At 37.9% G+C, this 26,461-nt stretch overlaps 1 long non-coding RNA gene across 1 annotated transcript; it reads left to right on the forward strand.

Moving 5' to 3' along the window:
- LOC115290471 lies at window positions 1–26,324 on the forward strand. Its single transcript, XR_003908119.1, has 4 exons — window positions 1–373; window positions 6,269–6,426; window positions 24,970–25,112; window positions 26,026–26,324. It is a non-coding gene; the product is annotated as an uncharacterized LOC115290471 (long non-coding RNA).
- Window positions 26,325–26,461: the final 137 nt, after the last annotated feature.

The raw sequence follows: 26,461 nt of genomic DNA on the forward strand, positions 1-26,461 counted from the left end.
CTCTTGGCTTCATAGAATCATGGACTGTTGTTAGTGCTGGCTGGGCAGAATGCAGATAGACTACAACTTCATGGGAATGTCACTCGGAGTCTCCTAAGTGCTAGTGATTGCGCTCCAAGGTTCCGGGCATGAAGGGGGCGCCACCCTGAACCTCCACCTCTTTGACGAGCGACAGTGGAAGTTGACCTGACTGTACTATCTTTGCAGAGAGGGCCTCCACCTTTGAGCTGGAGGCAGAAGCCCTTTAAGCAGAGAGCTGCGACATCTTGGATTTCCTTCCATTGTGCTCCGCTTTTAAATTTTTTAAACTTTGTTTCAGTCCTAAGGCCTGTGGTAGAAGAACACAGCTTTCCAATCTTATCTATTTTCCAGGGTAGGATAAACATGTTGGGTTTAGTTAAATTATGAATGCTGATAATATTCATTTGGTACAATTTATATTCTTCTTTTATCTTTTTATTTTTGACAGTTTAGGCTGGGGCATAAAGCATAATTATATTCTTGGCGTCCTCCCTTAGAAGTTTTAAATCAGTTCACGAGGCTTTCAGCTCGGCTCCTGTCATTTATCCATCAGCATTCAGTCCATTTAATCCCCGCCTCTCAGCTGAGCAGCCCCTCGCCCCTGTTGTGAGTGATTGGCCTGCTCCACTGCTCCCAGCTTCTCCTGTCACATCGCATTTGCATAAAAGAGGACAGATAACCAAATTTGAGCACACAAATGAAAATGCTAAGCGCTAAACCTGTCACAGTTGTTGTTCAACTAATTGTGAAAAATTTGATTTGCTCGCCTTTCACTGTTTGTCTTGTGGACCCCCTTCTCAAAGGTGCCTTGGCTTCTGCCTCTGCGTATGTAGCTTTTAAACTCTTGAGCACAAGCAGCCCGCCCTGGGGATTACTTACCTCTCCTACCAGCTTTTAATGTTGGCTCATCTTCTTGACTAAATTAGGCCACCATGGCAAACAAACACATAATTAAAAACCCAGGAAAGACAACTGCAGCTGTACTTCTTAAATTGATTTTTACAATGCTGCTGGATGCCTCGGTATGCTCCTCCATTTGATAGTTTTGTTTCTTTATATAACCTCTGATAGGAGAAAATTGAGGGTGGGTGCTGGGGCAAGCTTTGCTATTTTGAAACCTACATGTTATTTTGTTTCTTACTTTCTGTTCCTCCACTAACAAAAAATTGTATTATGGGTTTTAAAAACCACATTTCTATTCCCTAATACTTTACCTGACATGCCAGTATACATTTTTAATCAAGGTTTCAAATGATTCCAAATGATTCCATTTGAAACAGTATTAGAAACAATGGATAAAATTCCTTGGCTTACAGCACTCAATCACATGAACTCTTTTTAAATGGTGTGTGATATGAGTGTTTTGAAAATTTGTACGTGCATTATGTATGGTCTGCTTCAGCGTTCATTAGGCAGAGGCTTCAACTATTGTTACAGGCGTTAAGTTGATGATTTCTTGATGCCTATGAAAGCAATACATACAGTGTGTCTATAAAGTGAAAAAAACTTGTTTTCCAGGAGTCACATGAAAAAAATGTCTCTTTTGTTGATAACAATACCTCTGATTGCTTTACTGCATTAGTTTGTCCCTAATATTTTAGGCATGTAATGTCCAGGCAATAATGAAGATGGCATTAACTAAAGTTGAAACATTTTAAAGTTGAATACAGTTTCATTACCTTTGAGAAGTGGAGGGTTATAGTCTTGAAATTGGGTTGAAGTGAAATGTGGCATTGCAGTGAAAGTTTCTGGTTTGCAAAAGTTAGATGTAACATCGTTTATTCCAGTAGTTCTTGGAGATTTATTTTTAGTAGGTCAAATGACATGGATTAATTGAAGAAATATTTGATTATATATAATTTTATTCAGTTCTATCTTAAAGAAAACAATGTGGTTCTTTTTACCATAATCCCCCTAAGATGCTGAGAGATTAAATCTAACTTGAAAATTTGAATGTGCAGTAATCCCTTTACAATATGTAATCACGTTTCAGTTCAAAGAAATTCAATTATGGTATGAAATGCTCACCACTTTAAGACATACATGATAAATTTAAGAGTTTAACTTTTTTTTGACAGAGCTGGGGGAATAATTTTAGTCCTATTACTTGTTTATACTTCACTATTTTTATGTCATTATAATTTCTTGTTTCGTGGATGAAAGTTCCTGTGAGCCTGTATGTATAAATTTCAACCAGATGTGGCTAGTAACATAGGATCAATATTAACTATGAGATTTTAATGTCTCTAAGCCAAAAATCTGGAAAGGACCACAAGATTAATTTAACCCTCTAGGAAGACTGGAAGAAGAAATCATTACCTGAGAGCTGGCTGATTATGACACAGAGGCCCTTACGCAGATTAGGAACAAAATAAATTAATACATCTACTCCATTGCCTACTTTCATTCCACTTACAAGTTGTGCTAATTCCTCTTCAGTGATATTTCTTAATCTTTATATATTTCATTACATTGCAGATTTTGTAATTATGGAGGCAGCATTAACACTGTGGTTGTTAATTGTTTGGGCTTTAGAACCTGACCCACATGGGTTGGAAAGCTGTCCCAGACTTTCAGTAGTTCTGTGACCAGAGGCACAGCCTGTTGTTTGCTACCTTCAGATTTCCCTTCTGTATAATGGAGATGATAATAACTCCTCATAGAAAAGAGTAATTATTATGTTTAAATGAGTTAATTCATGTGATGCTTTTTGGATCAGAATTTGGCACATGGTAAGTGCTCAAAAATAGTAGCTATTATTATAGTTGCAAAATGATTAATGCTTTTCTATTTGCCTTTAACCTGTTTTGAGTACTTTTCTGAGATTTCTAAGCAATCACATTTAGCACTTTAATGGCTTATATAATATCCCATAGTTTACCCAATATTTCCCCAACTATTGGATATGCATTTTTTTTGTTTTAATGCAGTCTTTTTGGTGTGTGTGTGTGTGTGTGTGTGTGTGTGTGTGTGTGTTTTGTATATAAACACAGCTATGTGTATCTCATCTCTCTTCATTCAGGTGCCTCTCTTCACAGCACCCTGCATTTTGTAGTATTCTTCTGAGTTAAGTTTCTAGAGGTTGAGATTTCTGTTTCACATAAGGCACGTACATTTTAATGGATATTCAACTATATTGCAAAACCCTCAACCGAAAACTCTGAGCCACTTTACAATGTCAACTTTAATTTCGTCCCTCACGAGTGTGGTCTTGCTAGAATTTCCTGCCTTTGTGTGTGTGTGACATCCCCAAGTCCTGTCCTAGGCCAAGGACCCTCCAGACTGTTGCTCTATGCAGTTTTTTGCCTGACACCCACTCCTTATTTATTTCACATTAGAATAATTCTTCTTAATCTTAACTTTTCTTATGGCAGGGTTAGAGTTTTTCTTCTGTGGCTTCTACTTCTTTTTGAATAAAGTTGAAAGCTTTTATTGGTTAATATAAACTGTTGAATCAGTTGTCATCTACCAAACCTACTTATTTCTATTTTATTTTACTAGGAAGCTGTGTAGCCTAGTTCCAAGAACGCAGGCTTCAAGTAAGACAGATCCAGGTTTGAGTCATGATGCTATTATTTACTGAGTCGTGTAGCCTCAGGTAAATCCTGCAGAGGGTCCTCACTGAGGATAAGAACCGTCACATGGACCTTGTACGGTCACTATGGTAGAGGGCGTGTGAAATCCTGGCAGGCATTAGATGCTCAATAAATATTAGTTCATTTGCTCTTTCAATCACTACTATAGTCCTACTTTTGCTCTTTTCTCAAAATATTTCCTGCAAATATTTTTCCTCCTTTATTTCCAAACCTCTTTTATTTTCCTCTTTTATTTCTAAGTATTTGTAAACACTGAGATTATTTTTCCCCTCTCTGCTGAATTTCTATATTTTTTTCCTTTGAAATGGTTTTTGCTCATTTTTTTTTATATTGGATCTACTTTCTCTAACACCTACTTCTCTTATATGGGACTTGAAGAGCTCCCAAATGGGTGCTTTTACAGTAGAATTTTTTTATTTGAATATTAAACTTAAATTAGGCTCGAAGGCTGAAGAAATCTATGAGTTAATACGATAATAAAAGCTATCAGTGGGTGGGGGAAGGGGAAAAGAAGAAAAAAGAGATTTGTGGAACCATTTTTCTTCCCCAATTAGAACACCATGTTGGTTCTTGAATGGCTCAAAGACATGTCCTGGTGGTGGTGCTGGCAGAACTTGGGGTAAAAGAAACAGAACAGCCAACAACTCTTTGGCTGATTATGTTTACAAAGTGCTTTCTCATCTTGCCCTATTTAAAAGTTTAATTGTATGAAAACATTTCTCTGACCTTACAAGTTGGAAAAATAACACATATTTTTACAAAATCACAGGCAAAGATTATGAATTGATGCCACCAGCATGACACAGCATAGACCACGTTTCTCAAACTCAAGTGGGGAGGAAGTTAAAGAGAATCCATAGTCCCTAAGAGTATTAAAATTTGAACAGTAGCAACCACAACACCATGTTGACTAAACAAAACATCTGAGTATCATGCTGTGGGATGCTGCTTTGTGACTACTGGATGTATGCAAATTATGTTCTATTTACAGAGCCAACCATGGTTCAGGAAGAGTTTATGGATGCATTGGTTCTAGGTTTTAAATGACTAGTGGGATTTGAAGATGGGAGGTAATATGCTAGGTAAGGACAATGGATGGGGAAAGGCAGAGAAAGAGAAATTAGATGATCTTTGCTAAAATCAATGAGTGTTTTGGTTTTATTTGGGAGGGAGCCATGTCTTGTGCAAAATTCCAACCATGAAAAGGACATGGTCATTTACACTGTGTGCAGTGGCAAGTTATAGGAGAGTCTTCTTCCCCTTTCCTGGAGATGAGCCTAATAAAAGTCAGGTTTTGGGATGATTGTGCAGGTGGCATGCTGAAACCAGGAGATAGAAAATCCTAGACAAAGAGAGATCAGTTAGAAGATGATTTCAGTAGTCTAGGTGTGAGTTACTAGGTATAATGGGGATAAAGACTGGGAAGGGAGGAGGATGCAAAGCAAAGATTTCATAAGTAGAATTAAGTAGGCCTGGGACCAGATAAAACTTAGAGAGGAAAAATTAAGAAATCAAAGTTCATTGACAATACAAACTTGGGCGGAATATTAACTAAAATAATGAAACAGAGCTGGCTTTGGGGGAAATTCTGAGTGGGATTCTAGATTTGTGGAGTAAGATATTTAAATGATGTCACATCCATGTAGCCAAATGATTGAGGTTGGAGGTACAGATTTGGAGATCAAATTTATAAGTTACATGGTAGGAGGAAATAGAGAATAATGAACAAGAGTCAGGGGATATAACTGCTTTTGTAGTTTGACAGTGAAAGAAAAAAAAACTAGGGAGATAGCTTGAGCAAGCAGGAGAATTATAAGAAAGTTATTATTTTTCAAGAAAGGGGAGGGAAATTGGAAGGAGTCAGTAAAATAGGGGCATCTCTTTCCTGCGTGAAGGTAATTATTGTCGGTTTTTCTCCTGCCCAATGCAAATCACAGGATTATTGACTAAAATCCAAATCCCATATTTCCTTGGATCGGAAAATTAGGTTTCTTTTTGGCTGTTCTTTGGATAAAAAAGAAAGGGAACCCCCCCCTTTTCCTTTCATGAAGTAAGATCAGAGTTTAGGGTTGGAAAAGAAGCAACCATAACTCACAAAATTGTATGTGAGTTAAATATGATTTAGCAGGGTTTTTTTAAAAATTATTTTTAAATGTTTATTTACTTTTTTGAGAGACAGACAGAGTGCGAGTGGAGGAAGGGCAAAGAGAGGGGAGACACAGAATCTGAAGTAGGCTCAGATTCTCAGAGCCTGACATGGGGCTCGAACCCACAAACTGTGAGATCATGACCTGAGCAGAAGTTGGAAGCTCAACCGACTGAGCCACCCAGGCACCCCAGCAGAGCTCTTCTTTTGTGACCTTTAGCATCTGCTCTGGAATTTTGTTAAGTATTCTACTGAGTTTGTAATGTAATGATAGATTTCTATTAAGAGTTTCTAGAGATTATAACTTCAAGACCTGGTCACTGCACAAGTGATTGTCACACTCACTCACAATGGTGGCAGGCATTAGGACTCCTCCTCAGTGTCTGGTTCTCCTTTACCTTCTGACAGTTGGGTGGGCGGCTTTTCTCCACCTGCTGCCCTGAGGATAGGTATGGTATGCAGTTTGCTTTGGCCAAGGCCTGTGAGTGACAGCACTGTGTGTCAGTTACAGCTCAGCTACCCAGCCTGCTCATCCTTCCCGCCATCATCGACCATGGACTTGCCTGTTGAGGTGGAGATGCCTTACAGCTCAGGCAGGTGAGAACGAAGGCAGCATGTGGAGATGACTACACTGGAGTGTCCTATCATCTGTCATCTGGAAGAGTAAGAGAAACTTTTGTTACACTTCTCTTTTGTTTTTTAAACCACAGCATAATCTAGTTTATCATTGTTAATAAAATGACTGAATTGAAAAAAAAATTTAAAAAAAGCAGTTGTAGGATGTCTAAAGGTCTCTCCCTTCAGTTGCCTGAAATTTTTATCATGATTCAAAGTATGACTCTTTATACTTTGTCAGATGTGTAGTTTTATAATCACAATAATCATGTATGCAAAGGACGGTAATAACAGTTAACATTTAAGGAGCTCTTGCTCTGTGCCATGGCCTGTTCTAAGCCCTTGTAAGCTCTGTGCATTTCTGTTTAGCCCTTTTGACAATTCTAAGATGAGAGTCCTATTAATAGGGCCATTTTCAGATGAGGAAACTAAGGACAGAAGGGGTTTGTATCTTATCTATCGTGGGTTCAAGGTTCAAACCCAAGTGTCTGATTTTAGATGCTGTGTGCTTAGCCACTGCAAAATGGCCTCTGGCTGTCTGCAGGAAGGGTGAATGGTAATTTATACTCTGAATGTTTGAATATCCTGGAGCCTGTGGTTTCTCAGTGTAAAACCTGGCTGTTTCTTTTATAATAATTATACACATCAAAGTTTCAAACTTGAGATCATTTTGCTACTAATTAGTAAATCATTGACAAGATCCAGGATATTTTGAAGAGTGAGAGCAGTTTGTGAAGATGAGAATCCTTGATTAGCTTTATAGGTAGGAATCAAGCACAGCTTAGTTAAGGCGGTTTACAGTTGAACCAGGAGAAGTAATTTAATTGATTGGTCGATTCTCTATATACAAGGCTGGAAAACATAGTACAAGTACTAAATATATTGTCGCCCCCACCACCCCCCAAAGGACAATACTGGGTATGAGGAGTCAGAGATGAGTAAGCATAATACCTTAAGTAGGGAGCCTGGGTGGCTCAGCCAGTTAACTGTCCGACCTTGGCTCAGGTCACTATCTCACAGTTCATTGGTTCGAGCCCTGCATCAGGCTCTGTGCTGACAGCTCAGAGCCTGGAACCTGCTTCTGATTCTCTGTCTCCCTCTCTCTCTGCCCCTCCCTCGCTCAAGCTCCGTCTGTCTCTCCTTTTCAAAGATAAACACTTAAAAATAAATTTAAAAGCATAATACCTTAAGAAGCTCACACTCTAGTGATTATGTGACACTGATAATAATAAGAATAACATCTAATATTTTTGATAATTAAAAATGAGCCAGTATACTAAAAATTATCAAACTGTGCACTTAAAAATATGTGCTGGGAATTTCAAATACATTTCTCACTTAATCTTCAAATAAATCTTATGTAATCACTTTTCCATATTATAAAATAGATAAAATGTCTGAGCTTCAGAAAGGTCAGTTAAGTTACCTGAGGATACACTGTTAAGTGGTGGAGATGATGTCTACTTTTGTTAGACATCAAGGCTGAGGCCTTTCTTTTCTTTACTAGTATTTCTAAGTGTGTTAGATCCATGGTACATTACCGATTTTACTGTAGTACATAAATAAATACCTTATTTTAAGAATTAATGTTTTTATAGTTTCTACTTACTGGAGGTGATACTGATTTTCCACTTACAATAGTAATGCAGCGAAACCTTGGATTGTGAGTAATTTCTTCTGTGACTGTTCTGCAAGATGAGCAAACATTTCTAACAAATTTTAACTTGATAAACGAGCGATGTCTCACAATACCAGTAGTACGTGATGCCAGACAGCACGTGATCACACTGAACCAATGGTTCTTGAAAGTCGTTTTGATATACAAGTGCTTTGGAGTGCAGCCATGTTTCGGGAATGAATTATGCCCGCAAACCAAGGTTTTACTATATGTAGTTTTACTTTTAAAATCCATATTTTTAGATGGAAAAAATGAAATTAACTTCAATAAAACTAGTATTCAGGGATGTAAAAAACTGTGAACATGGAAGTTGGGTGATTAAGTGTGGAAAGCCATGCTCCAGGCCACACTGTACCAGGGCCACCCAAGGGCTGACGGCTGAGACTAGGCTACGCCACTGTAACAAACACCTCCTACACCCAAGAGCTTAAGAAAGGTGGTTTGCTGATTTATGGCTCACACCATACATCTAACAAGACTGGAGAGACAGTGGTAGGGAGGAAGTGTTTCTGTTCCGTGCAGTCACTCAGGAAGCGACACTGTTAGAAGTCCCACTGTTTTGTGTCAGTCAACCGGAGGCCGAGGCTGGAGGATTAAGGGGAACCAGATCCCTGAAAGGTTAAAGAGTTTGGACCTTATCTTGAGGGCAAAAGGGATTAGTGCTTACAATGCCTTTTGTTCTATTCATTGCAGACAAGGCAGTGTCATGGCCTAAGAAGATAATGAAATATGTGGCCTGGGGACCTATCACTAAGATTTTTGTGATTCAAACCTAATATATGAAACTCCAGGCTTATATTGCAAATAAACATGGGGAATGTTCAAATTGCAAAAGGGTTCTTTGCTTAAATAAAGGATTAATTGCCAGATGCTCTTTAAGTTTAAACATCCCTTAGTATGTACTGTTTGAAATATTGAAATGAACCTCTATTTACTTCTGTGTAAATCCAACTTTTTTAGAAGCTCTACTGCAGTGGGGAGTTTTGCCTGTTTCACAACGAAGGTAACAGGGTAGCACTAAAATGTGAATGTTGTTTCTATTAACATTAACAGCAAAATGAATTTTCTTTTGTCCATGTGAATGCAATGAAAGCAAGTGTAATTTAGATTCTAAGCACTGTAATACATACTAATTTGATATGCAAGAACATTTCTTTAGTGATTATTTGAGCTCCCAAACTCTTGGTTTATGTTTCTGTAACAGCCCTTACCATGTTTTATTGCCTCTTACATGGTTGTCTTCTTCACTAGCTCTTTGATGTCAGGAGTCATGAACTTTGCCTTTCTAGCATCTGACACAGATCCCACATCTTAGTAGGTGCTCAATGAGTATTTGCTGAGGGACTAAATAAACACCTTGCATTTTTCAAACCAAGTTCTAATTATGCCAACCATAATTTTTTTTTAATTCATCAGTCCTTACCTCTCTTGAGATTTCACCTTTGCTGGAGAGAACAGCTAAATCTTTAAGTAATCCAAGACAAATAAGAAATATACTTCAAGAAAGCCATTGCATCCTTAAATTGTTGATTCCTGTGACTGAGTGAGAAAAATGAGTGTGTCTGTGAAGTCAAGAAATAAATTCTAGGCAACCTTAGCATAGTTGTCTGGTTTTGAAACATTAAGGCCAATTTATCAACCATTACACTCTAGTTAAGTACTAATCAGGTTTATGTTTCCCCTCCAAGCTAAGTAATAGAGAAGAACTATGATTGCAGGGAACACTAGGACCATCTATTACACAGTCTTGAAATGTTGGTGACTTTAATTTCTACAAAGAGCATATGCTTATTGTGCTTAAATGCGTTTCACAAAACCGTATATTTCAAGTGGGACGATCAAGTAATAGGAAAATAATTAGCAAAAAATTGAGTTCTTGCTTCATCAACTCCAACGTATGCAAAGGTTTTTTTCCTTTTAGGTAAATTTCTGTTACAGTCTCTTTATGTCCAGAAGTACATGCATTGATGCAGATTCCGAAGTCCCTACCACTTGGACCATTGAGAGCTCTGGTTCCCAGATGCTCTCCATTCCCTCTGTTCAAGCTCCAGCATCATTTGTTATCCTTGAAATTTATGTGACAAGCCAGAATTGTGGCTGTGGATGCATTTGCTTCTGAGAGTGCAAAACTTCCAAAGCAAAGAGGTGGAAAGCAGATGCACTTAGGGCTCAGATTAGCACTTGAGCTCAGTAATAAGGGACCTACCAGTAATTAAACCACCTCCGAATAATGAAATGGTTGCACACTGTCCGGAGGCAGCCCCATCATTAGATGGCCCACCATAGCTACAGGAAAGGAGGACCTGTGCTTTGAGAGAAACATTGGCCTGCAGATGTTTTCTTCTGGTACTTCTGATAAATGGTATCGTTCAGAGGCATTTAAATCAGTGCATCTTTGTTTAGATGAGCTGCAATGCTGGGGCCACAATATATTTATGCATTATATTTTAGAGCATCTAGGTCTAGGGGACCAGTTTTTTGAAGTTCTTTGTTAATCAGAGAGGTGCTATGTAAACCAGAAGGAATTTCCTCTGGTGGAGGTAGAGATGGGAACCAGCCATTGTCTGAGCCTCAGCTCGTGTGATTAGAGTTCCAGTTCAGAAAGCAACACTTAAAAGCTATTTAGATGGAGGGGAGTGAACAGGGATGAAGAGACCAATTAACCAATTTTTCTTGGCCTTTCCTCACACATAGACACATTCTGTACAACACCCCAGTTTTGATGTATTATTTTAATTAATCCCAGTCTTTTGATTCCTGCAGAAAGAAGGTTAGCAAATGTAACAATGCTCGGGAGTTTCTTTATCGTAAAAGACACATAATTTCAAGCATTTAATAAGGTAGATTTATTCTGGGTAGTTTAGCTTGCACATTCACTCAAACAGCCCTCCCCAAAGACAACATTAAAAATGTGATTAGTTAGCTGCCATCAATAACACAAAATAGGAAAATGCTCTCTGAAGGGACAGCTTTGCGGAGGGCACTGCACAGTGTGTAGTAAAAATATATGGCCTAATAAGTTTACATTTGCAGGCTCATTTGTTAAAACTCTTGAATTTCTAATTTGTGTCGGAAAGATAAATGGATGGAGCCACAGTAAAGTGTGAGATTAATACTGATGGATGGGGATTCAGTTTTTTGCTAGCCTCTTAGTTCCACACAACCCAGTAGGCAGTTTATAGGAAAGCCAAATGTAAATAAAAAGAAGGACATTATTTACTCTGGTTGAGACCAATTGCCAGTTATTTTGTTCCTTTCAACCCTACCATTAAGGAAATTTCTATGTAATTTAATTATTATACTTCAGTAATCAATGGGCCTACAATTTACACAATTTGATGTTTCCAGGATTGGTCCTTAAAAGCGCTATTATGTAAGAAACACTTAGGGATTGTCTTTCTTATTGTATTCCAATAAAATATTTCCCAAGTCAGGCAGTCTCTAAAACAACAATTCTGAGTACAACATCAGAAGAAGACATGGGTTCCGAAGAAAGAGAGAAAAATAGTGACTTTTTCATAGCCAAGGATATAGGAAAACAAAATGAGATTCTATAGTGAAGGAAATTGGTAGGGGATGGTAACTTTAATGCTTCTCTTACCATCTTAAACGCCCCCCACCCCACACCCTGCCCCAATCAGGACACAACACTCAAGGCCTTCAGCAGACTCCTGGCATGGAGTTTCCTAATGCCTCAGGAATTTCCTGCTTCTGTGTCATTGATGACCATCAGATCACATATGATAGCAGTGGTCGGTGGCAGAGACAAGTTTAACAAAAATCTTTCTAAAATCAAGAGATGAATCCTTAACACATTTGTCAATTCAGCTCCTTTGACTGAAGCTAGACATATTTCTAATTATGAAACATAAGTTTTGTGCCAATGTATTGAAAGGCCCACTTGGAGAGGTAGAAATCAACAAGTTAAGTCTGCCCCCCTTCCCTCCATTCCTCTTCTCTTTCTCTCCCTCCCTCCTTTTCTTCTCTGTCTCTCTCCCTCTCCATCCCTCCTATCAAGACTTGATCACACACCTGAATCTCCAGGAGAAAAATCTCTAATCCTCTCTAATTTTCTCACTGATTACACTTGTCACAGCAAGCCCCAAGAGTTAGTGTGGCACAGGGGAAAGAGCTTTGGCCAAGGGAACAGAAAAATCTGGGATGTGGCTCTGGCTCTACTGCTGACAAGCTGCGTGATGGACAAGTCACTTCCCTTCTCAGATACTCATATTCCTCATCTCTAGAATGGGGACAATGTTTATATAACATGTATGTTGTATGGATGGGATAAACATATGACAGCACTTTAGAAAGTGGTTTAATTCTCTATAATTAAGCTGGAAAATAACCTTAAATATTAAAAATTATAAAGGAAAATTTTAAAACACCAATATTTTGATTGAGTAATTATGTGGCCATGTCTGGAGGTGTTAAAGGTACCCAAAGAGCACCTCCGTCAACGTGATGCCTGGGGTCATTGTTAACACGTATTGACTGATTCAGAGGGGATGCATGGGGGGTTCCAGTGCAGGGCAAGTGGTAGGCCCATTGCTCCCATTGCTTCTTCTTCAATGTAAGAAGCCCAGCCTATAACTGTGACATACTGAGGCCATGCAACTGAGGCCAGTGACTTCCAGGCTTGGACTGGCCTCTCCTGAGCCCCAGTAGCAACTTTTAGCCAGGGATTCTCTTGGAGAGATTTCTGAACCATCTGGCACTGTGCAGCTAGGCTCTTCAAAGAACCATCCCGCACTGCAGTTCGGCTAGGGCTAATTCTAGTGTGGATTGTTTTTGTGTTCTCTGGTTAGGTCTGTCCTCGGAATGTGGCCTTGCTGCTTCTCTAGTCTGCTTAGAAATTAGCAGGTGATGCTTACAAGTTCAGAAGTCAAAATTTATTGAGCACTTACTAATCATTTTAGAAGGATCTCTTTTCATAGGAATGCAAGAAAATGATCTTCACTTAAGTTGAAAAGGTGACCCAGAGTCAGGTGTTTGGCTTCTGAGGTGGAATGCAAAAGAATGGGGGCACAGTCAGGACACTAACCATACACTCGTTTCGGTGAAAGAGCAAAGAAAAAAAAATCCAAATATTGAAAATTTGTATAGGGAGACATTGATTCTGAAAAACAAAGCAATATATAGAATAAAAATGAGAAGCATCTGAAACTTTTCTTTGGTGAATATTATTTGTGGAAAACTCGAAGCTGCAGATTACTTTGGGAAATTTTAGGAATAGATTTAACATGCACTTAAGGCCCCCTTGCTTGGGGCTAAGCAGAATTAGAAGGGGTATAAAACACAGAGGAGATGGATTCTCTCCTTTAATAGGCACTTGACCTAAAGCACTATGGGAATCTGTGCTGGTGAATGAATCCTCTTTTCAACTCCAAAATGGAGATAAGAGCCATTTCAGGGTCTTAGGTGAATTTGTGTTACAACGTGAAGAAGCAGATTAATTTTGAAACTTGTAGGACTGTATTCTCTTACTTAAAAATTTTAAATGGTTTCCTTACTGCCTACAAGAAAAAAGCTCAAGCATCTTCACTCAGCATACTAGACACCTTGTAATTTATTCCTAAAACTTGTCTTTTCAGCCTCATCTCTTACATTCTCTACCAGTGCATTCTGGTCTCAGTTACATGGGACCCATTTATAGTTTCTGAAAACACTGTTTTCAGATGCTGTTCCTTGGACTGGAATGTTAATTTTAGTTTCTGATGATGCCATCCCTCCTCTAACCTTCAAGGCCAAGCTTCAATGCTGCCTCAAATGGAACCAGTGGGCACCTTTCCTCTCTCTGCTCCTCCCTCATGCTTTCCTCTTTTCTATCACTGAACCATTATCTGCAATGGTCTGTTTGGCTATTGTTTCTGCACATAAACTGTGACCCCTTCCAAGAGGGAAACCTATGCTATTGTCTCTAGACAGAGGTGGAAAGAGAGGCACAAAGAGTCTGGAGGAGAGCCATTATTCCCCATTAGTGCCGTGGAGTTTTGTGACTGGGATCAAGACAAGATGGTGGTTGCTAGAGTCAATACTCCGTGTCATGGCTAAACACATTTATAGATACTTTTTAAAGTGTGTGTGTTTGTGGTAGGGTGGGTGGGAGGTTGGCTAAGCCAGAAAGCAAAGGCAAACTTAAATGTTTGGCATAGAATTCTGGTATTAACATTTCCCATCATTATTCTGAAAGGCCTATGTATTTTTTAAAAACTTTCAGGCTCACTAATAAGCATGTTTGTGGCCTTTTGCTCTTTAATGTGATAAAAAGGAATACAGCTCTTCAGGTGACAGTTCTCAGTCTGTTAATAGATTGTAAGAGACTATTTCTAGAAAGCACAGCCTAAGTGAATGTCCTTTACCAGGCCATAGACCTTCAAATCTGAAATCCCATTCATTCAGACAGTCAGGAGCCCTACTCCCTATGTCAGTAATCAATAACACGAATCCCCCAGATTCGAGCAACCTGTCAGTCCCTTGTTTGATCAGAATTTTAGGAAGGATTAGTTCTATAATGAATCCTTGTAAATTTGATTTCAATCTTCTCCATGTTGATGACATCCTTGCATATGTATATCCACATTTGCCTCTCAGTGGGAATGCATATTTGACATTTCAAAGACTACAAAATATGATCTAGAAAATAAACACCGCTGTAGTAATTTTGATGGTTGATCATCTGTTTGGTGTAATGTCAGTTAACTTTGAGACTGTATATTAGGCTGGCTTACTTTATTATCAATTTTCAATGCTATTTAGCCATCCAAAACAAAAAAACAAAACAAAACAAAACAGAAATCTCATAAGATCTTGGGAGGATAAAGGGTAAAGATGGATGTTTTTTCTTTGTGGGAAGATTTGGCGAGTCTTTTGTAGCATCTGAATGTAGGTTATTTTGATTAACTGTAAAACTCAGAAGGATTTTATATTTTCAAATTTAAGGAAATGATATTCCAGACAATGGATCTACTGCTTTATTCTTTATATCATTTCATGATATTGGTGAACTCTCCTCTTCCTGCTCCCTATGAAGCGAACAAAGGCCTCTCTTTTTGATTGTATTGATTCATAACCTTCCATGGAATTCTGTAAGTAGGTGTTGGTGAATTTTGTGTTTATGACATTATTACTTTTGTGAAAATAGTCATGATTTTTGTGTTTTTTCTGTTTTCTGTTTTTTGTTTTTCAAGCGAATGATTAAATGTGATGCAGACCTAGTTTTAGAATCAAAGCCATTACTATATTTTGGATACTGCTTATGTGAAAACTTAGCTTGGAATGTAGAAACTTTCATGTTACCTAATGCCATCTCTTGAAAATGAAGATATGAATTTAAAAAGTATCTCATATATGACATCAATCTAAAGAGAGCACATAATTCCCACTCCAGCTCGACAAACACTTGGCATATGCTACTGAAATAACCAAACTAAGAGTTGCCTCTCTGCCTTGCACTGTCCATTCTAATGGTATGTGTTTACGGGCATTTAGAACTTAAGAAAAAGAAAGGAGAGGGGAATGGAATGGTTGGAAAGGAAAATTAATTCTAAAGAAGTATTTTGTATTTTTATCAAAATAATACACACACAATTTAAAATGTCAAGGCTTTTAGTGAAGGCTTACCATAGATATTATAGCCCTCTATCACGGTCTTCCCTACTCCTTAGTCCTGCTCCCCAGGGACTACTACCATGAAGCTTTTCAATTATTTTTTGTGGTTTTTAACTCTGTATTTCTGGATAATATGCTTATATTGCTATTTATTCAAATTGAGTTAATCAACTTTAAATTGATTTATCAATTTTGGAAACATCTATTGACTTGCTACTGTGGTAGATGAAGATATATTTCTCTTCATTCTCTCTTCCGTCATGCCAATATAGTTATCTTCCCTCCTTCAGTATCGTTAAATCATAATTTTTCATTTAAAAACTCTAGTGTTTACCTTGTTCTGACAGTATACATGGTTTTTTTTTTTTTTTTTTTTTTTTTTTACTGCTGGGCAAAATAGTGTACTGTGGATACATTTCTTTTCCAACTGAAGTTATTATCTTGGTATTCATAATTGCCAATTTTTCTCTTGCTAATTTTTCTGTGTTATCTTCATGAATCTTCCTAATCCTACCAACACCCTTTAAAGTGATCATATGGGGTGCCTGGGTGGCTCAGTCGGTTAAGCATCCAGCTTCGGCTCAGGTCATGATCTCATGGTTCGGTTAGTGGGTTCCAGCCCCGCGTCGGGCACTGTCCTGACAGCTAGCTCAGAGCCTGAAGCCTGCTTCAAATTCTGTGTCTCCCTCTCTCTCTGACCCTCTCCTGCTCGCTGTCTCTCTCTGTCTCTCAAAAATAAATTAAAAACATAATAAAAAAATTTAAAGTGATCATATGTATCCAGTGGTCTATCCGAGGGAAGTCCTTCTCCTTGCCTCACCTATGACATCCCTCCTGCAGTCCTTCACCCACCTGCTTTAATCTGGGAATTCTCTCACCTGATGGAATGTTATCACTCCATGGGTTCTCCTCTTATTGTCTGCCGGAAATTATTTTTCATTTCTCCTGTGTTTGATGCTCTGATTCCTGGACTCCATCTCTTCTTTCCTGATTTACTCTCTCTAATTTTGTGGAGAGTATATCAGTAATTTAAGGGAAAGGGTACATGGGAAATAAATGATTTAAGAAGCTGTATGGCTGAAAATATTTTTCTCCTACTCTCTTGCTGGATAATTTGAGTGGGTATAGTATATGAGGTTGGAAATAATTGTGCCTTAGAAATTTAAAACGATTCCTACATTTCTTTTGGTTGCTAACTTTGCTATTGAGAAGTCCAATACATTTTGATGCTTGTTTATTCATATATAAATGGTCTTCTTTCTGGAAACTTTTAGAATCTGCTCATTTCTCAGGTGTTCTTGAATTTAATGATGTGAAGGCCTTTTTTATTTACTGTGCTAGATTCTTATTTTTTTAAATTTTTAATTATTATTTTAAATGTTTATTTTTGAGAGAGAGAGACAGAGCATGAGCAGGGAAGGGGCAGAGAGAGGAGACACAGAATCCGAAGCAGGCTCCAGGCTCTGAGCTGTCAGCACAGAGCCCGGGACAGGGCTTGAACTCATGAACTATGAGATCATGACCTGAGCTGCAGTCAGATGCTTAACTGACATAGCCACCCAGGCACGTCAACTGTGCTGGATTCTTGTTGATCCTTCCTATCTGAAGGTCCCTGTTTTTTCAGTTCTGGGAAATGCCCTTTAATTATTTCTTTGATAATTTTTTTCTCTTCATTGTCTTTATGTTTTATCTTCAGAACTTCATTGTTTGGCTATGGGGCCTCTTAGCCTAATCTCTCAATTTTTAAAAAAATTTATTTCTTTTGTCCCATTATCTACCACCTTGATTTTTGTCTTAGGTTTTTAAATGTTACTTCAACTTTGTCTTCTAATACTTTTATTGAGGTTTCTTAAGAACAGTTTTACTATTACTATTACTATTACTATTTGTGTTTGTATTTTATTGAAGTATAGTTGTACCAAGGACTGCCCCTTGCCAAACTCACTGGATGATTCTCAGTGCTCATTTACTAGATCAGCAGAATTTCACCCTATCAGTTTCTGCCTTCTGGAGATACTGTCTGCATTTGTCTACACCCTCTTAGATTCCCCTCCACCCCCTATTTTTTTTTTTCACGCATGCAAAAGCAAAGGGCAGTTTTATTACGGGCTTAGGCTGGCCGGGCCTAAGCTCGGGCTCACAGACTTTACCAATGCAGCAGATCCGTGCTGAGAGCCCCGAACAAAGGCGGGGTAGGACACCCCCTATTTTTTGTGGGCTATCCATTATAGATTCCTTTCCCAGATCATTCTTCTTTTCCTGATGTCCACAAACTGGACTGCTCCAGAGCTTGGTCTCTGGCCTTTTCCTTTCTTTGAATTTTTATTTCCTAGATGATACATACATTCCTGAGGCTTTAGTATCATCTATATACTGATGATGCCAACATTTGTTTCTCCAGCTTGAACTTTTCTCTGAATCTCAGACTTGCATTTTTAACTACTTGCTCAATAGCTTGACCCTGTTGTTTAGTAGGCTTCTGAAATTTAACATGGCCAATAAAACTCTTGATTTTTCTCCCCTTCACACCCATTCTTCCATCAGTGTCCTATATTTTTAAAAATTTTTATTTTTAACTTTTTTTGTTTTTTTAAAGTTAATTTATTTATTTTTTTTTACTTTGTGTCCCTCATTTCTGTAAATGGTTTCTCTTGCACTCTGTATTTCTCAATCTCCAAATCTTGAAATCATCTGTGAGGCATCTCTTTTTCTTACACTCCACATCCAATCCATTAGCAAATCCTGTTGACTCTTTTGTCAAAATAGATTCCACATATGACCCCTGCTTACTGCGTTCATCACTAGCACTGAAATTCACATTGTCCTTATTTCTTGCCTTGTCTAAGATGATAACATTCTAACTAGTCACCCTGCTTCCATAATTGTCTTAGTGCAGTTTATTCTTTCCATGGTAGGCAGAATAATATTTTAAAGACTCTAAATGAGATAATGAGGGACTCCAATTAAAAGTATACTATTCCTTTGTTCTCTTTTCTTCATAGCACTCAGCACTCAGGACATTATATAACTATTTGGTAATTTGGTTATTTACTTTCTTTCCAGCCAAAACTAAACTTTAATGCCAAAATGTAAGGAACATTGTTGGTTCTTGTTCACCTCTGTCTTAGTCCATTTGGGCTGCTAAAACAAAAATACCACAGACTGGGTGGCTTTTAAACAAGAGAAATGTATTTCTCATAGATCTAGAGGCTGGGAAGTCCCAGACTAAGATGCTAGCAGATTGAGTGTCTGGTGAGGATTTGTTTCCTGGTTCGCTGATGGCCATTTTCTCGCTGTATCCTCACATGGCAGAAGGGGTGCGAGGGGCTTTCTGAGGTCTTTTTTATAAGGACACAAATCCAGTCATGAGGGCTCTGCCCCTAAGACCTAATCACTTCCCAAAGGCCCCACCTCCTAATGCCACCATATTGGTGATTAGGTTTCAATATATGAATTTTGAAGGGACACAGACATTCAGTCTATAGCAACCTCCTTATTGCCAATTTCTAGAAGAGTGCTGGGTACTTAGAGGAGATGCTAGTCAACATTTAATGAATGAATGAATAAATGATCTTGGAAGCAGCCCACTCCTGGGATCCTGTAATTGTTTCTTCAAATACCATTGCTTACTTCATCCTCCCACCTCATCCTAAATAGCCACTCTCCCGTGGACCTCTTCAATATATAAAAATATAATGTTATGCAATTTGTCCTATTACCCTATGCAATTTATTTAAATACTAGTTTAGCGTGCTGAATAATGGCATAAAGTATATAATAAATAGATGATTAAATGTGACTTAAAATATGGCTCTCATGGATTTTTCTATGAAACAGTCTTTGTTTATGAAAAAAATTTTATTAGGACAGTTTTGAGGGGGAATCAATTTGAGTTAAATTATTTCATCATACAGAAAATTTTCTTTAACCCTCAGATCTCTGTTTTGTGCCTTAACTCTGAGCGTATGGAATCCTATATGTCTCAGAAGCTGGGGCGGTTGCATGGTGGAAGATGCACTCTGCCCAACCCACTTAGCACATTTAATCTCTACGTGTTAATGATGAAGAATAATGTTCATTACCTAATGGCCTTCATTTAAAACAGAGAACGTGGTCATTGTTAGAGCATAATTAAAGAGAAACACAAAATATTTTCCATGACCCAGTTGGGTTAGGCACAAAGTTCGTTTGCTACTTTTGTGTGACACTTTTTTCCTTTTTCTCGGAACTGTTTGTGCAATGTGTTTTTACACATATTTACAGCAAAATGATGAGTCCTTTACGGACAAGATTCTATCAGTTTAACGTAAGAGCATATGGCAATTTACATATAAACTGCTTTATGTTTGGAATAATAAAAATGTCAAGACAAATAGGCAACGTTAAACGTGGTGATATTTTTATACCATGTAAATTTATTGCCCCATTTAAAAATTAAATTTATAAAGGAATATGATTGATCTGTGCAATGTAGTTGCTGAAGAGACGATGTGGCACCACCGGAGTTGTACGTTCACTTTCAAGCCAAGCGCTGTTTTCTTGGTAAATAATTTGCTGCAATCTTTCTTTCATCTTGTAATCCCTTATTAAGCCTACCTAGAAAGCATAAAGAATATCTGGATATATTGACTTATGTGTAAACAAGTTTCCTTGGCGGTCTTCCTCATAGAAGTGGGAGTAAAATATTGGTCTGTTTCCTCATTCTCGGTGCCTCTCTCTGTGGAGTTTATTAGGGTCTGGTGCTTCTGAGGTCCTGAATGAATGCGGGGTTTTCAGATCTCTTTCCCAGGTTACACAGACGTACAAGGTCCTTAGTGAGCAGAAACTGAGCAGACTTACACTGGTCTCTTCAAATGGAATAAAATAGACCAGGCTACGAAAGAAACATGGGAAGGAGACATGTCTGAACAAAGGATGTGCCAGACAGATAGTAGATCTTGTATGATTTACTCTAGGCTCGTGTTTTTATTCCTTCTAAATTTTGAAGGAAATGAAAGCTATGTCTGAACACCTGTGAGTATATATAAAAACAAATGTGTGCATAAAATTTCATATCTAAACTGTCTGAAATAACTCAGGCCTGTCAGCTCGATTCCCTTGAAAAAAGAATTGGTGGAGAGAAATTCTTTAAAGTAGTTATAGATTCTTTTGGGATCAGAGAATGAATTTTGACTTGTGTTTAGAGACTACATTAATATGAGCAGTACAAAGATCTAGAAAACATATCCTATCCATAAAAAAAACAGATAAAACTAGAAAAATGGAAATTTTGCATCAACTCAAAACTTGGACAGGGGTCAATGGGGATTAGTTCTGCGGTGCTTTTTCAGCACAGAGGTGTCTCCTGCTCTTTCTTGATGAAATGCTGGGATGGGAGGTAAATCGTGTGCGTTTCATGCCTTTGGAGCAGACAGATAGGTGTCTAGTCCTACTGGCACTAATTATAAATTATACTCTCCCACAGTGGCTCAATACTTAAGTCTCAGCAATTACTCACGTGTGTGCTGTTCCTCAGAGCCCAACTATGGGGATTTCAGAGTCTGTACCTCATTGCTGGGAGTTTCTTCAGAAGGAATTCAGTAGTGAATTTCTTCCAGCAGCGCTTACACTTGTTTACAGCTTTTTTGCCAAAGTGGGGGGTAAAAGAGGTATCCAGGGGGGGACAGGCCAATCCAAATCCAAAGCCCTTTCTGGTTATAATTCAAGTGTTTCCTAAAACCTTCTTTAAGGAAGCATTCAAGGCTGATCTGAACATGCCTTGACTCAATAATCTTTATTGTCATATAGCATACAGTTGTCATACAGTTGTATGTAGCAGTAGCAGTAAAGGCTGCTAGTCTTCATTTCCTCAAAAATTATACAAGGTAGGTGTTGGTACCATTTGAAAGTGGAGAAAAGGAAACTGAGGCTGAGAGCCTTTGAGTAATCTGTTCAGGTCACACATTACAGGGTAGAAATAAATTGAGGAGGAAATGGAATAATTCCAATGGCAAATCTACTGTTGATAGCATATAAGAAATATTTTGCTTTTGCCCAGCATTAGAATGACCTTCAGAAATCATAGAAATTACTTATCTCCCCAAGCATATGCCAATGCTAAATAACACTCTTTCAGAATAAAATAACACTTAAAATTAGAGATACACTTTAAAGAGGGTTATCTGTATTACATATTTAATTCTTTTGAGAATCTTGTGAGATAAACATTGTTGTCCTTGTTTTTTTTTTTTAAGTTTATTTATTTATTTTAAGAGACAGCAGAAGCACATGCAAGTCAGTAGGGACAAAGAGAGTGAAGAGAGAGAGAATCTCAAGCAAGCTTCTTGTGGCAGGGCAGAGCCTGAGACGGGGCTTGATCTCATGAACTGTGAGATCATGACCTGAGCTGAACTCAAGAGTTGGATGCCTAACCGACTGAGCCACCCAGGTGCCCTAATTGTCCCTATTTTATAAAGCTATGGAGGCTCATGACTTGCTAACATCTGCCCATTGCCAGGGGCTTCTGAATGGTAAGAAGTCAGGATCTTCTAATTTAAATTTCTTCCTCCCTTCTTCTTTTTCATTGGTCCAGTCAATTGATTGCTTAATCTCACATTAGGTATACAGCCCAGAGATTTTAAGAAGTGCATTTTATGGCTGTCTTTCAAACAAACAAACAAATGGAAAGCATTTCTCCGTTGGTGCTTCTTTCCTGTTCTCCCTGTCTAGTTTATGTCTGCATGTGTGGCTCCCCCAGAAGCTATAAGGCAGGAAATGAGAAGCATATGCCACAGGACTGAGGCAATGTGCTGTTGGGTTGTACCTATGTGAAGCTCCTGGAATCCACATGGAAATAGTCACTGCAGCAGAAGCTGAGATAAGAGACAGTAGTACAAGAGACTTTGGAGCAATAGACAAGATAGGTTCAGTACAAAATAACACACAAACAAACATGAACAAATGAAATAAATACACCCCAGAGTCAAGAAGCGTTAAAGGAGAGACAAATAGAAATAAAAAAAGATAGAAAGCCCAACTGTATCAATAATAGAATAAAGAAAAATAGTTTAAACATACTAAAGACAGGAAGGATTAGGTTAAGTTAAAAATATTCCAGTTTACATCTAAAGTATAAAAGCATAGAATGGCTTAAAGGATGGAAACAAACATACCAAGCAAGTGTTAACCTAAACAAAAGTGACACAGACATATTATCAGGCAAAATAGCTTTTAAGTCAGAAAGTAATATATATATTATATAGAGTCACTAAATAATGATAAAATACTGACGTTACCAGGAAGATTAGCAACTCTAAACTCATATGCCTCTAACAAAACATCTTAAACATATAAAGCAACAATTGACAGAACCAGAGGAAGACTTCTGGGAATAGTGAAAAATTTATTACATTCTGGATTATTGTCATATTCAACAAAAATTTTAATAAATTATAGAAATTTGAATAATACAATAAACAAGTTTGATCTGATAGAAATCTGTACCAATGCTTAAAGAATACACATTCTCCTTAAAATTTTTTAAAAATGTTTATTCATTTTTTGAGAGGGAGAGAGACAGAGCATGAGTAGGGGAAGGACACAGAGAGAGAGGGAGACTCAGAATCTGAAGCAGGCTCCAGGCTCCGAGCTGTCAGCACAGAGGCTAATGTGTGGCTCAATCTCCTGAATTATGAGATCATGACTTGAGCCAAAATCAGACACTTAACCAGCTAAGCCGCACAGGTGCCCCAAATACATGTTCTTCTTAAGCACACATGGAACACCCACAAAAATGATCATGAACTGATTAAAAAGTAAGTCTCCACAAATTTCAAAGAATCGGTGTTATATACACTGACTTATAACCTATATTTCCCAGATCTTCAGAAATGCTAGAGTCTTCTGGTAAACTCTTGAGCAACAACAACTGTGTGGGTTCACTCCAGGTGGGGAGACTCTGAGAGTGGCCAGATGGATCTACAACCTTGGGTTGGGGGTGTTGGGAAAGGGGATGAATAGGCTTTGTAGCCAAGTTGAATTATGAGGTGACACACTACTTCCAATGATGCCTAGATACAAAGATATACACTTGTTTCCCAGAAAATACGAAGAAGGCAGGTAGCTGGGCAGAGGCGGAAAAGAAGTAGCAGCTTCCAGCAAGGGTAGTAATTGGGCAACTAGTTGAACCAAGGAGAAGAGATGTTTAGTTTATTAGAGAGGAATGAAAAATTTTTAGGAGTTGAACTGTGTCAAAAGAGGTCAGATAATATGAGTTAATGTGAAACTAACCTACTCTGCAATGGCTGTTTCATGCTGTGTCTACAATTTAAGGCCATTTCTTCCAGGTGGTATATGCTATCTGTATAGCCACATACAATTTTAATTTTCTGGATAATATTCTCATTCTGGTTCTTTTCCTACATTTTTCTCATTGCCTAATCTATATGGTTGATGGTAGCCCTTTGATTCCTGCTCCTTTACATTTGAGTTATTAACCTAGATGATATGAATTTAGATGCATATGCGTGCGCATGTACACACGTACACACACACATATGCACGCGCACACACACACACAGACACCCAAACCTCTTTTGATTGTTCTTCCTTTAAGGAGGATGGGTAATTCTGGAGACATGGAATATTAAGTGTGGATGGGCACTAAACTTTACTACTGACATTACCTATTAAGTATCTCTAAAGGAAATAATAAAATGGCAGCCTTTTAGAGCCCATTTGTGACTCATAAAATATGGGTTAAAACCTCCCATTTTATTACACTTTTACTTCTGTAATTATTACTGTAAGTGATAGAACAGTGCAGGGTAATCAAGAAATCAACTCTCCCAACTCCTACAAAAGTCCACACAGGCTTTCTGAAAATGACACAGATTCTTTACTTGAAGACTATTTATATAAGTCTAAAGAACACCCTGATAAAATGAAAATAAACAAATCAAATTAAAAGGAGACAAAAAACAAAAGCCAAACTCCAATAAAGTAAAGCGATCAAAATAATGCTAAACTCATAGATCTGTAGACCCCTTGAGCCCATAGAGATCTGCTCATTTCCTGGTTCAACACTTAGGATGACCCTAGGTAATTTGCTCAGTGTCTCCATACCTTAATTTGCTCATTCAGTAAATGAGGGATAATAATAGTTGTACATAATGAATTTTGTGTGGTGGGGACTAAGTGAGCTGAAGTATATAAAAACACTAGTCCCAGTTCTGACACACAGCAAATCTTAGTTAATACTAATTAATATCATTATTATATTATAAGTAATAGTGACAATTGTTTTCTTGTATATGGCCCATTAGATTGTCTTGTGGTATGTCTGACATGATCTTTCTGAAGCTATGTGACTGGGAGCCTGTCCCTTTTGTTCCTGCCCTGATATGTGCTTGACCTAGTAATCACAACTGACTTTGTTGTGGTAAAAGTCTACACCCTGGGAGAGACAGTAAGTCTAGCTATTAGTTTTGAATAATGCTGTATGATAGCCCAGTGCCTTCAAATCATTACTTTTAGTTGTAGGAATAAGCCATGGTCTCTGATTTCAAGAATTTATAGTAAAATATAGTACTGAGACACATACAAATGCAAGGGGAAATGTCATGCATGGACTAAGGTTTACATTTAAATTAAACCAACATTTAACCAATAAGCTACTAGATTTCACATAACTTGTTTCAATATTGAACCAATCGCCATGGCTCTAAATTGGGACATTAGTTATTGTGATGTGCAATAATCATTTTCCAATCCCATTGTAATTGCAGTAGTGTTACTTAAGGTGTTACTCTTTGTATTTGAAGCCAGGAGAAAAGAGAAAAGTTTCGTTAAAATATTTGCATTGCTTCTTAGTAGAGTTTCCTTTTTCATTTCCTTCTAGGTCTTTTATCATAATGCATTCATTCATTCACTTTATTAACTAATTCAGCAAAAATTTATTAAGATTCCATTATGTGCCCCAAACTGTGCAAAGCACAGGGGATTCAAAGATGAATGAGCTGTGTTCTCAGAATCCAAGAGGCTCACAGTCTAGGGAAAGATACAAAAATGTACCAACAGATATATTACTGTATCATGTGATAAATTCTGTAATTGAGGAATGAAGCAGGGATGTTTGCATAGTTTTCTTCGAATTAGTTCTTATATGTCTCTGGGAAAAATGAGAAGTTTGTAATACATATATTTGTGCCCCTCAGTAACAACGGCATTTCTGTAATCCTTGATTTTTCCATTGTATATGCTCTAGGCCCCTACCTTAAATACCATGCTCATGACACAGTTTCTGTTTTTTTACTTATAATTTAATCTACCCCCCCAAAAATATTGATTTATCCTGATGTGAGATTTCCTCTCTTTTTCAGAGTTGGAGTCTCAGTAGGTATACCTTGAAGAAACAACCATTTAAATGCAAAATGAGGAATGGATGTGACAGTTGGACTCTGGCTAGGGTCCCTGGGGGATGGGGGGTGCCTGTCTCACTGCAAAGGGTCTGTGTCATCTGGTGAGAAAGAATGGACCTCAGATGATAGACCTGGGTTGTAAATCTTCCTTCAGCATAGATGGGCACTCTCGGATGAGTTACTCAGCCTCCTTGAGTCTGTTTCCTTATCAATACAAGAGGGGAAGAATCTCTATTTCGGAGGGGCATTGTGCAAATAAAATGAGGTCAACATACATAAAATGCCTAATGTGATGCTTTGTATGTTGCATGTAATAATAACTTATAATGAGAGACAGACAAGACTAAGCATTAAAATAAGGAGTGCCATGGTAACAAAGGCTACTGAGAAAATAAAA

Source organism: Suricata suricatta, chromosome 4 (assembly GCF_006229205.1).
Source record: "Suricata suricatta isolate VVHF042 chromosome 4, meerkat_22Aug2017_6uvM2_HiC, whole genome shotgun sequence".
Classification (NCBI taxonomy): Eukaryota; Metazoa; Chordata; class Mammalia; order Carnivora; family Herpestidae; genus Suricata; species Suricata suricatta.